The sequence below is a fragment of the Anomaloglossus baeobatrachus genome, chromosome 5 (genome assembly GCF_048569485.1).
Source record: "Anomaloglossus baeobatrachus isolate aAnoBae1 chromosome 5, aAnoBae1.hap1, whole genome shotgun sequence".
NCBI lineage: Eukaryota > Metazoa > Chordata > Amphibia > Anura > Aromobatidae > Anomaloglossus > Anomaloglossus baeobatrachus.
Window position 1 is genome coordinate 446,015,430 of NC_134357.1, and position 13,626 is coordinate 446,029,055.

Here is a 13,626-nt window from a genome sequence, read left to right on the forward strand (position 1 = left end):
GTTTGTGGCTGTGTACAAATGGAACAATATGTCCATGATTTCACTGCAACCCCAGATCTGCCAAAGATTTATCTCTGTGTGTGACGGGGTCTTTAGGCTACTCCTCTCTCTACATACTCAGAAAAAAGGCTCAGTGGGGTTACTCTGAAAAAAGCCTATGTGGAGGTACTCTGGAAAAAGGCTCCGTGGGGGTACACTGAAAACAGGATCTGTGGGGGCACTCTGAAAAACAGCTTTCTGGGGGTGTGGCGCCCCTGGCCTGGTCAGGCACCACTGAGTGCTGCACCCATGCTGGGGGCAGTGCAATACAGGTAATCCAGAAGGCTGGCCGAGGTGTGACTACACAGGCGCATAGTAATCAGGTCTCACACATGTACCTTTGGGAGGACTCCTGAAACTTCCAGGAGGGGGCGTGGCCTCCATGTCCACTCAAGGGGTGTGGTGGAGAGCCTGGTTGCTAGGTGGAGTAGGCAGGCACAGTGGGGAAAGAGGAAGAGAAGGAGGGACAATCAGTCTGTAGCAGAGTGTTGAGGAGTGAGGAGTTGGGAAGTGGAGCTCAGACAGAGCAGAGGTGCAGAACCCATGAGTGAGCCAGTTTAGTGTGCAGCTCAGGGAGAGCAGACGTGAGGAGCAGACCCTGGAGCTGTTGCAATCTAACCGCGTCCGCACAGTGAGTACTGACGGGGGAGATCGGTCACCTAGTAGTGCCACCCGAAATCCACCCAAGGCTAAAGAGAGAGCAAACGGGTGGCAGAGTAAGGGGACTGCTGGGGAGGTACCAGGCCCGCAAAGGGTAACAGGTCCTGGTGCAGAGATAGATTCATCTTTCTTCTGTCAAACCTGCCTGAGGGGGTATTTCAGACCCTCAAGACAACACCACAGAGTCCGCAGCCACGTAGCAAAGAGAGGGCCCATAGTTCACAGGAGGCAAGCAGCCGGAGTGACCTGGTCCAGGCTACAAGCAAACGGGCCGAAACGAGGGGAGCAGCAACTTCCCTGGGTGACCCCCGTAGGGACTGCAAGTCAGGGTCATCACAAACAACAGAAGGGCTAGAGAAGGCGAGTCAGTAGCCACCCTCACAAGTCAGCCTGAAGGACGCCTGGTTCCAGCCTGGTTCATCCCAGCTACGCCCGGGTTACTCACCCTGCCACCACCAGTGAGTAAAATCTCTGAAAGACTGTTTGGACTGTGCCTGGGTCATTCTGCGCCTTGTGGTTCCACACACTCACACAGGGCCCTGGGGTTTGCCTCACTCTCGGGAGGCCACTACAACTAACTGCACCCACCATCAGCCCCAGGCATCCCTTAATCTGCAGTGGCGGTCACCCTGACTGCAATACCGAGAGTGGCGTCACGACAATCCTAAGAAGACATTTTACCTGTGACCAGACTGTTCCATCCACGTGGAGTCCCTGAAAGTAATGCACCAAGATAACACCTGTGGGGCTTCACATCTGGCGTCATGAACAGGATAAGAACTAGATCTGTACAGACAGGTGACCATGTGCCTGGGCGGTCCGCTTAAAAAGTTTTGAAGCGCCGCCATATTGCCACCATGAAAAGCGCGCTGAAAAACAACAGAAGCCCGCGCTGGAAGAAGTTACCGCCCACAAAGAGGTGTGGCTACCCAGAGAACCCCTGCAGAGTCCTGACCTCGCAAGTGATGAGAGCGGAGGTGTGCAGAGACGGCGGGAAAGAAAGGAAGCCACAAGCCTGCTGCTGGGAGAAGAGTTACAGGAAGTGACAAGCCTGCTACATAGAGAAGATCTGGAGAGCAGCGACGACGCAGAGAAAATGGCGTTCACACGCAGCAATCCAGAGATGGGCTCCGCTGCCTGGTGGAACTGGGAGCTGGACCAGTGGTGTGAGAGGCTGGAGGTGAAGGTGCTGCAGCAGATCCGGGAAGCACGCGCAGAACTCAGCGAGATGGCTGGAATCGCTCGAGCCCATGAGAAGTGAACGGCGAGGCAAGCGACGTGCGGAGCAGCGACCGCCCGAACACCGGAGATGCTGCTGAGTGAGTCATCTAATGCCCCTGCCAGCGCGAGTGCCCCGACCCCCGCTGCCATGCCCGTGGTCCCCGGAGAGACGCCCGGTGCGGCGACGCTGAACCAGGCCGCAGTCACGCCAGGCGCAGACCGCCAAGCTCAGGCCGCCGCAGCGATGCCCAGCCCGGCCCGCCAAGAACCGGTCACAGCAGTGACTCCAATCCAGGCCGCCGCAGCAATGCCCTGTCCGACACGCCAAGATCCCTTCGCAGCCGCGACGCCCATCCACAGCGCAGCAGCGACGCCCGGCCCGTCCAGCTCAGGCCGCAGCAGTGATGCCCCACTCGGCCAAGCAAGATCCCGACGCAGCTGCGACGTTAATCCATGCGGCAGGAGTGACGCTGACCCAGGCCGCCACCATGCTAGGCCCGGCCCGCCAAGAACCGGTTACAGCAGCGACTCCATTCCAGGCCGCCGTCATGCCAGGCGCGGCCCGCCACGACCAGGCCGACGCCACGCAAGGCGCGGCCCACCAAGACAAGACCGCAAGGTCATCTAACCCGGCCTGTAAGGCCAGAGCAGACGCCGCTCCCCAGCCCAAGGAACTGGACCTCCCGCTCACGCTGGGCAAGGACCCCGAATACTGGAAGCTGAAGGCTGATCTGGAGGCTCATTTCCCAAAGGAGATGGTGGACCGGTATCTGCTCCCTCCACATGCCCGCAGGAAGACTCCAGTAACATCTACAATAAAAAGTCCACCGCCCTGGCCTGCTGATGAGGACCCATCCCCAGCGCTACAACGAGAGGAGTGCTCAAGAGCACTAAGGGGGAGGAGAGGCCCAGAGCCAGAGATGCTGCCGTACCCCCGCTGGGATGAAGAGAGCCCAACACCCTCTGCTGATGAAGAAATAAAGTAAAGTACAGCAAGTTACAAGTTACAGTTTGCAATGTTGAAATGTTCAAGAAATGCGCCCACATAGACTAATGTGAGAAACCTCTTTTTGCACTTTAAAAATGGACCATAGGCTATGAACTGGCTATAGCCACAAACTCTCGCAGTGTAAATAGTTACCCCAGAGGTACAATCACTACCAGAGCCAGCCTGTTTAGGGGCCTGGCTCGCCTGCGACAAGGGAGCACGCCTGTTTATGGGGCCTGGCTCTCCACCACAAAGAGGGTACCTGGTCAGCACCAACTGTGGAGGCCGCCTCTACATCCTGCCAGAAGAGGCTGAAGGTGCGGCTCTACCAGGCCAGGTATACCTTGAAACCACCAGACCAAGAAAGCCGCCTCTACATCCTACCAGAAGTGGCTGAAGGCGCGGCCAACGGGAAAAGAAGATTGGAGGAAAGGTCTGGGGAAGCGGATGGCCAAGACCTGGTTGCCAAAAGGACCGGTGACCTACCTCCTGAGAGGGTTTTGGGTGGGTTAATGGACTTGTAGGTGGAAAGTGGTGATGTATGGTACCTGGTGGTTTTATAATGTTTTTACAATGTTTTACTGTTTTATGCATTTTAACATGTTGTCTTGCAGCCCGAGGACGTGCTGGTGATAACTAAGGGGGAATGTGGCGCCCCTGACCTGGTCAGGCACCACTGAGTGCTGCACCCATACTGGGGGCAGTGCAATACAGGTAATCCAGAAGGCTGACCGAGGTGTGACTACACAGGCGCATAGTAATCAGGTCTCACACATGTACCTTTGGGAGGACTCCTGAGAGCTTCCAGGAGGGGGCGTGGCCTCCATGTCCACTCAAGGGGTGTGGTGGAGAGCCTGGTTGCTAGGTGGCGTAGGCAGGCACAGTGGGGAAAGAGGAAGAGAAGGAGGGACAAGCAGTCTGAAGCAGAGTGTTGAGGAGTGAGGAGTTGGGAAGTGGAGCTCAGACAGTCCAGAGGTGCAGAACCCACGAGTGAGCCAGTTTAGTGTGCAGCTCAGGGAGAGCAGACGTGAGGAGCAGACCCTGGAGCTGTTGCAATCTAACAGCATCCGCACAGTGACTACTGACGGGGGAGATCGGTCACCTAGTAGTGCCACCCGAAATCCACCCAAGGCTAAAGAGAGAGCAAACGGGTGGCAGAGTAAGGGGACTGCTGGGGAGGTACCAGGCCCGCAAAGGGTAACAGGTCCCGGTGCAGAGATAGATTCATCTTTCTTCTGTCAAACCTACCTGAGGGGGCATTTCAGACCCTCAAGACAACACCACAGAGTCCGCAGCCACGTAGCAAAGAGAGGGCCCATAGTTCACAGGAGGCAAGCAGCCGGAGTGACCTGGTCCAGGCTACAAGCAAACGGGCTGAAACGAGGGGAGCAGCAACTTCCCTGGGTGACCCCCGTAGGGACTGCAAGTCGGGGTCATCAGAAACAACAGAAGGGCTAGAGAAGGCGAGTCAGTAGCCACCCTCACAAGTCAGCCTGAAGGATGCCTGGTTCCAGCCTGGTTCATCCCAGCTACACCCGGGTTACTCACCCTGCCACCACCAGTGAGTAAAATCCCTGAAAGACTGTTTGGACTGTGCCTGAGTCATTCTGCGCCTTGTGGTTCCACAGACTCACACAGGGCCCTGGGGCTTGCCTCACTCTCGGGAGGCCACTACAACTAACTGCACCCACCATCAGCCCCAGGCATCCCTTAATCTGCAGTGGCGGTCACCCTGACCGCAATACCGAGAGTGGCGTCACGACAATACTAAGAAGACATCTTACCTGTGACCAGACAGTTCCATCCACGTGGAGTCCCTGAAGGTAATGCACCAAGACAACACCTGTTGGGCTTCACAGGGGCACTCTGAAAAAAAGACTTTGTGGAGACACTCTGAAAAAGGCTTGTAGGGATACTCTGAAAAAAGGCTCTGTGGGGTACTCTATAAACAAGAATTATTTGGGTGGGGGTAGACTGCATACAGGCAGTGTAATCATCTGCTGGACACTCTCTGTATGCAGGTTGTGTAATATTCTGCATTTTTATGGGGTGCAAAGAATGAGGAGAGCATCAAATATGGGACGTGGCCATGGTGGTGCTGCTGCTGCTGCTGGTGAAGCTGGTGCAGGGAGACAACATGTTCGATCTTTGCTGGCTACATGCTCAAATGAAACACCTTGCTCTGGTGCATGCAGGCGATAGGTTGTTCTGTGTAATATTCTAGGCCCGAGTCCCGCTGTAGGAATGGTAAGGCCAGGACAAGTAAAGGTGGTGTTAGACTGGATGGCTGAAAGTGCTCCAGTTCCGAGTTCCTTGCCTTTATTTTCCATCCGATCTCCTGCTGAAAGCACAGAGTTTACATCCACAGGGCATGGGCAATTTGGTGGTGGAAAGCTTCCTGAAAAAGTACCATGCAATGTCAGAACTGCTGCAGGAAGTGTGGGCTATCTGTGCGTGCTTTTGGCATTGTCACCCTGCTGTTGCTCGCCTGTCTGGGCAACAGCTAAACGTCTGCCTTCCTGCTCACCACCTTATATGTGATGTGCCTACAAGGTGAACTCTACCTTACATATGCTGGAGACTGTGTAAGCAACAGCAGCCGATAGTGGAGATTCAGCAGCAGCATAAACCGGTGAGTTGCTCTGCGAAACAATACTACTTCACGACCAACGAGTTGGCCTCCATATGGGACATGTGTGCTATGTTGCACTCGTTTGAGTATTCAAGGGGCGCCGTAGTCGTAGTCTGTGTGTCATGCAAACCTGGCGCTGCTACAGGCAGATCGTAGGACCCGTGAACGTTTGGGGTTCGTCCACTTACTTGCTGGTGAGGTTCCTTTGTTTCCTTCTGTTTGGCTGGAGTCTCCTTCAATCAAGGAGACGACGCAAACAGATTCTCCTTTACTAACACAACTTTACTGTTCTTTTGGCAGAATTTCTCATACAAGATGCAGCTACTTCACATATTTCCTCATTATCTCTTCCTTCATCTCTTCCTTTCCTTTTCTGTGCCCACATGCACTATACCTCTGGTGTACCTGCTGTGAAAATGCCACTGAGCTACCCGGCGATGGCATTCCACCACCTTTCCTACTCCTGCTCACTTGTCCTTACATTGTACTAATCCCTTATCTAAAACATTCTTACACTTTGCACAATATTAACGGTTTTATATAAAACACAATGTACATTATACTCTTAAAGGCATATAGACATACTGTACATTGCATTAACTTAACATTCAATATGACACTTGACCCTTTTGGCCACTAGATGCCATCTGCCAAACTTACAATAACTCCGATTCAAAAATATCATGCAACATTTTGGTAGGGGTCTTCAGGGGAGGAGTTCTTCACACAGCGACCCGGCTCCTTACACAGGGCTGCTTGCTGCAGTTTTGATAAAATTACAGTTTTACCTGCTACAGATCTCCCAGTTCCCTGAATGCTGAGCTCTGTATAACCCCGCCCACATCATTGATTGACAGCTTTCTGTGTGCACTCTGCATAGGCAGAAAGCACCAAATTATTGGTAGTGGTGTGGTTATAAAGAGATCATAAATATGAAGGACTACATGACAGCAAGTTTACCAATCCTCTAGTGATAATTTCCTACTTGATCAAGGTGATCAAACAAAAATTTAGTCCAGCTTAGGGGTGAAAACGTTTCAGTCATCACACAATGACCTTCATCAGTTAACTGGTTCAAGATAAAGAAATACGTTCAATTAAAAAGTGTTTAACAATAAGTGTATAACATAACATAAAAAAGTATGAAATATAAACAAAAAATTGCCAAGTAGTCTCTTGTCATTTCTGACCTGCTAGCAGTTCCAGTATTTTATGGAGTGTGCTGGCGATCACAACTCAATAAAAGTCTATAAGAGCCTTGTTCTGGCCTCATTCTGGCTCTCATAGGGTTATATTGAGTGCTTGTAATGTGACACGCCCACTGGGGCCTGGGGTGACTCGTTACCGGGTGGTGGTTCTGGCTCTGGGGCGCCGCAGTGGTGTGGCCCGGCTCCGTGACCCCGGCAGTGTCGTTTAATAAAAAGGAAGGGGATCATCACAGTTTATTCGTGACACCACCTGTAGTATGCGTCAAGTTAGGTGCTGCCGCTGCGAGATGGGGCTCCCCGGGGCAGATGGTGACACAGCTTAGATGGTGTAGCTCTCCACAGGTAGAGCTGAGCCCCAGAGTGGATGGGGGTGGTAGTAGTAGTCTGTGTTGGCGGGCGCAGGAGAATAACAGAGCGACACAGGGGTGCAGTCTCAAGGTTTTTACTCACTGTAGTCATTTACACATACGCCAGTGACCACCTTTGGAGTGCCGGGATTCACCTTGATGGGCTCCAGCCGATCCCGGGTATTACGGCGATCGAGTCCGGTGTACCTTTCTTAAGTGTCTCTTTCCTGGTCGTCTCTGTGCTTGCTTCTCCTTCCTGTCTTGCACCCTCACTCACTGAACCTTATATCAGTGCCTGTGAAACCTGTGGGGTGGCGTGAAGCTCTATCCCTTGGTCCGTTTGGGTCACCTTCCAGTGAATTCGTGTGCGGTGTGTGGCTGCGGTGCTTGGAGTTGTGATAGGGTGAGAGTGTATTGATGACCTTTATCCAATGTGAATGCAAAATGCTTATTTACTGTTCATTGTATGCATTGTTACTGATGACCCACAGGAGGCCGCTGTTTTGCATCTGCCTTTGACTGTTTGGTTACTATAGCAACAGCTCAACTGACTTCAGCTGTGGACTTGGAGACCTGAGGAGGTGCTGTCTATGAGCTGAAGGGAAAGCGCAGGACCTCAGTGCCGGCGAGTGTGTATGACGTGGACGCGTCATGCACACAGGCTTCAGAAGACGGAGGAGCAAGATGGCCGAGAGAGGAGGCGCCGGTCCCGAAGAACAGCACCGCCCACGGGGCCAACCAGCACCGCAGCGACCGGTTTAGGTAAGTATTATAAAGTCATTTTTATGTTCTCACAGCAGCCTGTGCTCTTATATATGTGGCGCCCCTGACCTGGTCAGGCACCACTGAGTACTGCACCCATGCTGGGAACAGTACAATACAGGTAGTCCAGAAGGCTGACCGGGGTGTGGTACACAGGCGCATAGTGATCAGGTCTCACACATGTACCTATGAGAGGACCCCTGGGGATCCCAGGAGGGGGAAAAGCCTTCACCTTCACTGGAATAGTGGAGGGGGCCAAAAGCCTCCATCTCCTCTCAAGGGGTGTGGTAAGAGAGTCTGGTTGCTAGGTGGCGTAGGCAAGAACAGGAGAGGAGGGGCAGTGAGCCAGGGAGTGCAGAGTCCGGGGAGCTCGAGTGAGGAGCAGATCCCGTGGGCTGCTGTAGTCTGACAGCGTCCGCGCAGTGGCTACCGACGGGGGAGAACGGTCAACTAGGAGTGCTACCCGAAATCCATCTTCAGCTAGAGAGAGAGCAACGGAGTGGGAAGTAAGGAGACTGCTAGAGAGTACCAGGCCCAAACGGGCGGCAGATCCCGAAGCGGAGATAGATCCAGCTTTCTTTTGCTAAACCTGCCGGTGTGGGGCTCTCAAAGCCCACGCCACAACACCACAAAAGCCGCAGCCACGTAGCCACAGTTAGGGCCCATAGGTCACAGGAGGCAAGCAGCTGGAGTGGCCTGGTCCAGGCGACAAGCAAACGGCAACCGAAGGGGAGAGAGGCTGCAGCATCTTCCCTGGGTGACCCCCATAGGGACTCAAAGTCGGGGTTACCCCAAACCACCAAGGGCTAAGGAAGGCGAGTTAGTAGTCACCCTCACAAGTCAGCCTGAAGGACACCTGGTTCCCACTTGGTTCATCCCAGCTACGCCCGGGTCACTCACCCTGCCATCAACTGTGAGTAAAAACCCTGAAAGACATCCTGCCTGTGTTGAGTCATTCTGCGCCTTGTAGTTCTACACATCTACACAGGGCCCTGGGGCTTGCCTCACTCTCAGGGGGCTATTCCAACTAACTGCACTCACCATCAGCCCCAGGCGTCCCTCAACCTGCAGTGGCGGTCCCCCCCACTGACCGCAATACTGAGAGTGGCGTCACGAAAAGAAGAAGATCTCCTACCTGTGACAGGATCCAGCTGCGTGGAGTCCCTGAAGGTAATGCACCGACACAGCGTTTGCGGGGCTCCACATCTGGCGTCACGAACAGGATAAGGACTAGACCTGTTCAGACAGGTGACCATGTGCCTGGGCGGTCCGCTTGAAAAATTGGAAGCGCCGCCATATTGCCACCATGAAAAGCGCGCTGAAAAACAACAGCAGCCCGCGCTGGGAGAAGTTACCGCCCACGAAGAGGTGTGGCTACCCAGAGATCCCCTGCAGAGTTCTGACCTCGCTTGTGAAGAAAGCGGAAGCGTCCGGAGACGGCGGGAAGGAAAGAGAGCCACAAGCCTGCTGCTGCAGAGAGAAGAAATGGAGTCCGGACGTGGATACCCAGAACCAGGCTCTGCTGCCTGGTGGTGCCGGGAGCTTGCTATCTTCTGCGATCAGCTGGAGGCCAGGATTATGCGACAGCTCAGAGAGGAACGCATGGAGCTTCTGGAGATGGCTGCGGCGGTTCGGACCTACGAGGAGGGAGCCGCGCGACGCCTGCCAGATCGAGCGGCGACGACTCAGATCCCGATGGTGCCACCGATGGGTGAGTCCAGAGTTGCCCCGGCCAGCGCAAGTGCTCTGACCCCTGCTGCTACGACCGCGGTCCCAGAAGAGGCGCCTGGCGCGGCGACGCTGAGCGAGGCCGCAGCCACGCTAGGTGCGGCCCGCCAAATCCAGGCCGCCGCAGCGACACCCCGCCTGGCCCGCAAAGGTCCGACTGCCACGGCGATACTCATCCGTGCCGCAGGTGTGACGCTGACCCAGGCTGCCACCCTGCTGAGCCCAGTCCGCCAAGACCCCACCGCAGCAGCGACGCTCGTCCGAGCCGCAAGTGAGATGCTGAACCAGGCCGCAGCCCCGCCAGGTGCGGCCCGTCAAGCCCCGATCACTGCAGCGATGTCCAGCTCCACCTGCACGGACCCCATCGAGGATGCGACGCCAATTCAGACCGCGGCTGCAATGCCCAGTCCGGCCCGCCAAGAACTGGCTGCAACAGCGACGCAGATCCAGGCCGCCGCCACGCCAGGCTCGGCCCGCCAAGACCAGGCCGCCGCCATGCCGGGCGCGGCCCGCCAAGACCAGGCCGCCGCCATACAGGGCGCGGCCCGCCAAGAGATTGCATCACCATTTACCCCGGCCTGCAAGGCCAGAGCAGACACCGCTCCCCAGCCTAAGGAAGTCCCTACTAGGAAATCCCTGATAGGTGAAGACTCCGCATACTGGCAGCTGAAGGCTGACCTGGAGGCCAAGTTCCCACAGGAGATGGTGGACCGATACATGCTCCCTCCGCACACCCCTAAGGCAACCCCTGCAGCAACCACGCTGAAGAGTCCACCGCCTGGGCCAGCTGAGGAACACTCATCCCCGGCGCTGCCACGACCAGAGTGCAGCGAAGAACTAAGGGGGAGAGGAGGGCAAGAAGCTGAGGAGTTGCCCCCGGAGCCCGCAGCAGTGCTAGTCCCAGAGCCGGAGATGCTGCCATATTCCCGCTGGGACGAGGAAGACCTGACACCTCCTGCTGACGAAGAAGACCTGCCCAACCGCCCTACCTGGGAGCTTGTAAGCTGCACTTCGCAGAATCCAGCCCGCAAGACACAGCGCCGCAGCAGAACTCAGTTTTCCCCTGCACCGCCATCCCCAGAGCAGAGAGATGACATCACGGCCAGAGACCTACAAGAAAAAAGGTTCCTGAGAAGAGCCAAAGCACAGGTCCGAGGACCCCTTTGCAGAGGAGTAGTGGAGGACTTCAGCCTCAAGTCAGGATACGGGTTCATCGTAGCACCTGGTATCAAAGAAGGCATTTTTGTCAATAGGAGAGACGTCAGAGCTAATCTGCCCAGAGGACACCCTGGCAGAAACTTAAAGATGGGAGACTCCGTACAGTTCACCATGCACCAAGGAGAAAGAGGGTGGTATGCGCTAGATGTAGTGCCATGTCCCAAAGAAGAAGAAAGAAAAGACAAAGGACCTACTGACGAGACAACTACAGATGAGGAAAAAGGTCAAGAAAGCAACAGGTGCCGCAGCCCTACAGGCCCAAGCCCTGGTGAAGAGGAGTCTGCATAAGTTTAAGTAAAGTACAGCAAGTTTTGACCAGTTTGGAAAGTTTGTTTTGCAACGTTTTAAAGTTCAAGAATGTGCCCACATAAACTATTGTGAGAAATAAACCTTAAGGCTATGAACTGGCTATAGCCACAAACTCTCGCAGTGTAAATAGTTACACCAAAAGGGCACCACCACCACCAGAGTCAGCCTGTTTAGGGGCTTGGCTCGTCTGCAACCAGGAGGAGCCCGTCCGTATATAGGGCCTTGGCTCGCCTGCGACCAGAGAGCATGCCTGTTTATGGGGCCTGGCTCTCCACCACAAAGAGGGTACCTGGTCAGCACCAACTGTGGAGGCCGCCTCTACATCCTGCCAGAAGCGGCTGAAGGCGCGGATCCACCAGGCCAGGTATACCCTGAAGACCACCAGCCCATGAAAGCCGCCTCTACATCCTGCCAGAAGTGGCTGAAGTCGCGGCCAACGTGAAAGGGTTTTGGGTGGGTTAACGGACTTGTGGGTGGAGGGTGGTGATGTATGGTACCTGGTGCTTTTAAAAATGTTTTACATGTTTTAATGTTTTATGCATTTTAAAATGTTGTCTTGCAGCCCGAGGACGTGCTGGTGATAACTAAGGGGGAATGTGGCGCCCCTGACCTGGTCAGGCACCACTGAGTACTGCACCCATGCTGGGAACAGTACAATACAGGTAGTCCAGAAGGCTGACCGGGGTGTGGTACACAGGCGCATAGTGATCAGGTCTCACACATGTACCTATGAGAGGACCCCTGGGGATCCCAGGAGGGGGAAAAGCCTTCACCTTCACTGGAATAGTGGAGGGGGCCAAAAGCCTCCATCTCCTCTCAAGGGGTGTGGTAAGAGAGTCTGGTTGCTAGGTGGCGTAGGCAAGAACAGGAGAGGAGGGGCAGTGAGCCAGGGAGTGCAGAGTCCGGGGAGCTCGAGTGAGGAGCAGATCCCGTGGGCTGCTGTAGTCTGACAGCGTCCGCGCAGTGGCTACCGACGGGGGAGAACGGTCAACTAGGAGTGCTACCCGAAATCCATCTTCAGCTAGAGAGAGAGCAACGGAGTGGGAAGTAAGGAGACTGCTAGAGAGTACCAGGCCCAAACGGGCGGCAGATCCCGAAGCGGAGATAGATCCAGCTTTCTTTTGCTAAACCTGCCGGTGTGGGGCTCTCAAAGCCCACGCCACAACACCACAAAAGCCGCAGCCACGTAGCCACAGTTAGGGCCCATAGGTCACAGGAGGCAAGCAGCTGGAGTGGCCTGGTCCAGGCGACAAGCAAACGGCAACCGAAGGGGAGAGAGGCTGCAGCATCTTCCCTGGGTGACCCCCATAGGGACTCAAAGTCGGGGTTACCCCAAACCACCAAGGGCTAAGGAAGGCGAGTTAGTAGTCACCCTCACAAGTCAGCCTGAAGGACACCTGGTTCCCACTTGGTTCATCCCAGCTACGCCCGGGTCACTCACCCTGCCATCAACTGTGAGTAAAAACCCTGAAAGACATCCTGCCTGTGTTGAGTCATTCTGCGCCTTGTAGTTCTACACATCTACACAGGGCCCTGGGGCTTGCCTCACTCTCAGGGGGCTATTCCAACTAACTGCACTCACCATCAGCCCCAGGCGTCCCTCAACCTGCAGTGGCGGTCCCCCCCACTGACCGCAATACTGAGAGTGGCGTCACGAAAAGAAGAAGATCTCCTACCTGTGACAGGATCCAGCTGCGTGGAGTCCCTGAAGGTAATGCACCGACACAGCGTTTGCGGGGCTCCACATATACAGCATGTTAGAATTCTGTATATAAGAGCACACTGGTGGCCGCAGCTTATAGGCCAAAAAAGTGGTGACAGGTTCCCTTTCAGTAAATTGTGAGAAGACTCATGTTAGAGTTTAGTGAGGAGGACCGTGGCGCGTGTGAGCAGCATCCTGTGCCGGAGATCACCATTCTTCAGTTGCTGGCTATACTGGTCACCGTGAGAGGATCTTCAAGTCTCTGTTTATGACAGCTGGACACCATAGTACCCGGGTACGGTAGGCTGGGCCCAGGACTGCATGCACGCAACACTTTGTTTTGGTACCAAAACTCTTATCTGTTCTGCTTAGGCCGACTATATACACAGTAAGACTTGCTGGCTCTGGTCTGTCAGTTTGTCAGTTACATTTAAAACCTTAAAGGGACAGCGCCACGTGTTTGCATTGTCTGTTGCTTTAGAAAGTATCCAGGACTGTATTGCTAAGCTGTGTGGTTTGCCTTACCACTTTTATCATCTGCCTTATCTGTGAGGCTTCAGCAATTAAGGGTATTCAGGGGGTTAATGGGTTTTGTTTATGTTTAGGTGGATAAAGGCCCAGTCACACTAAACAACTTACCAGCGATCCCAACAATGATACAACCTGATAGGGATCGCTGGTAAGTTGCTAGGAGGTCGCTGGTGAGATGTCACACTAAGCGACGCTCCAGCGATCCCACCAGCTACACGGGTTGCTGGTGAGCTGTCACACAGGCAGATCTCACCAGCAACCAGTGGGTCACAGGTCATGAC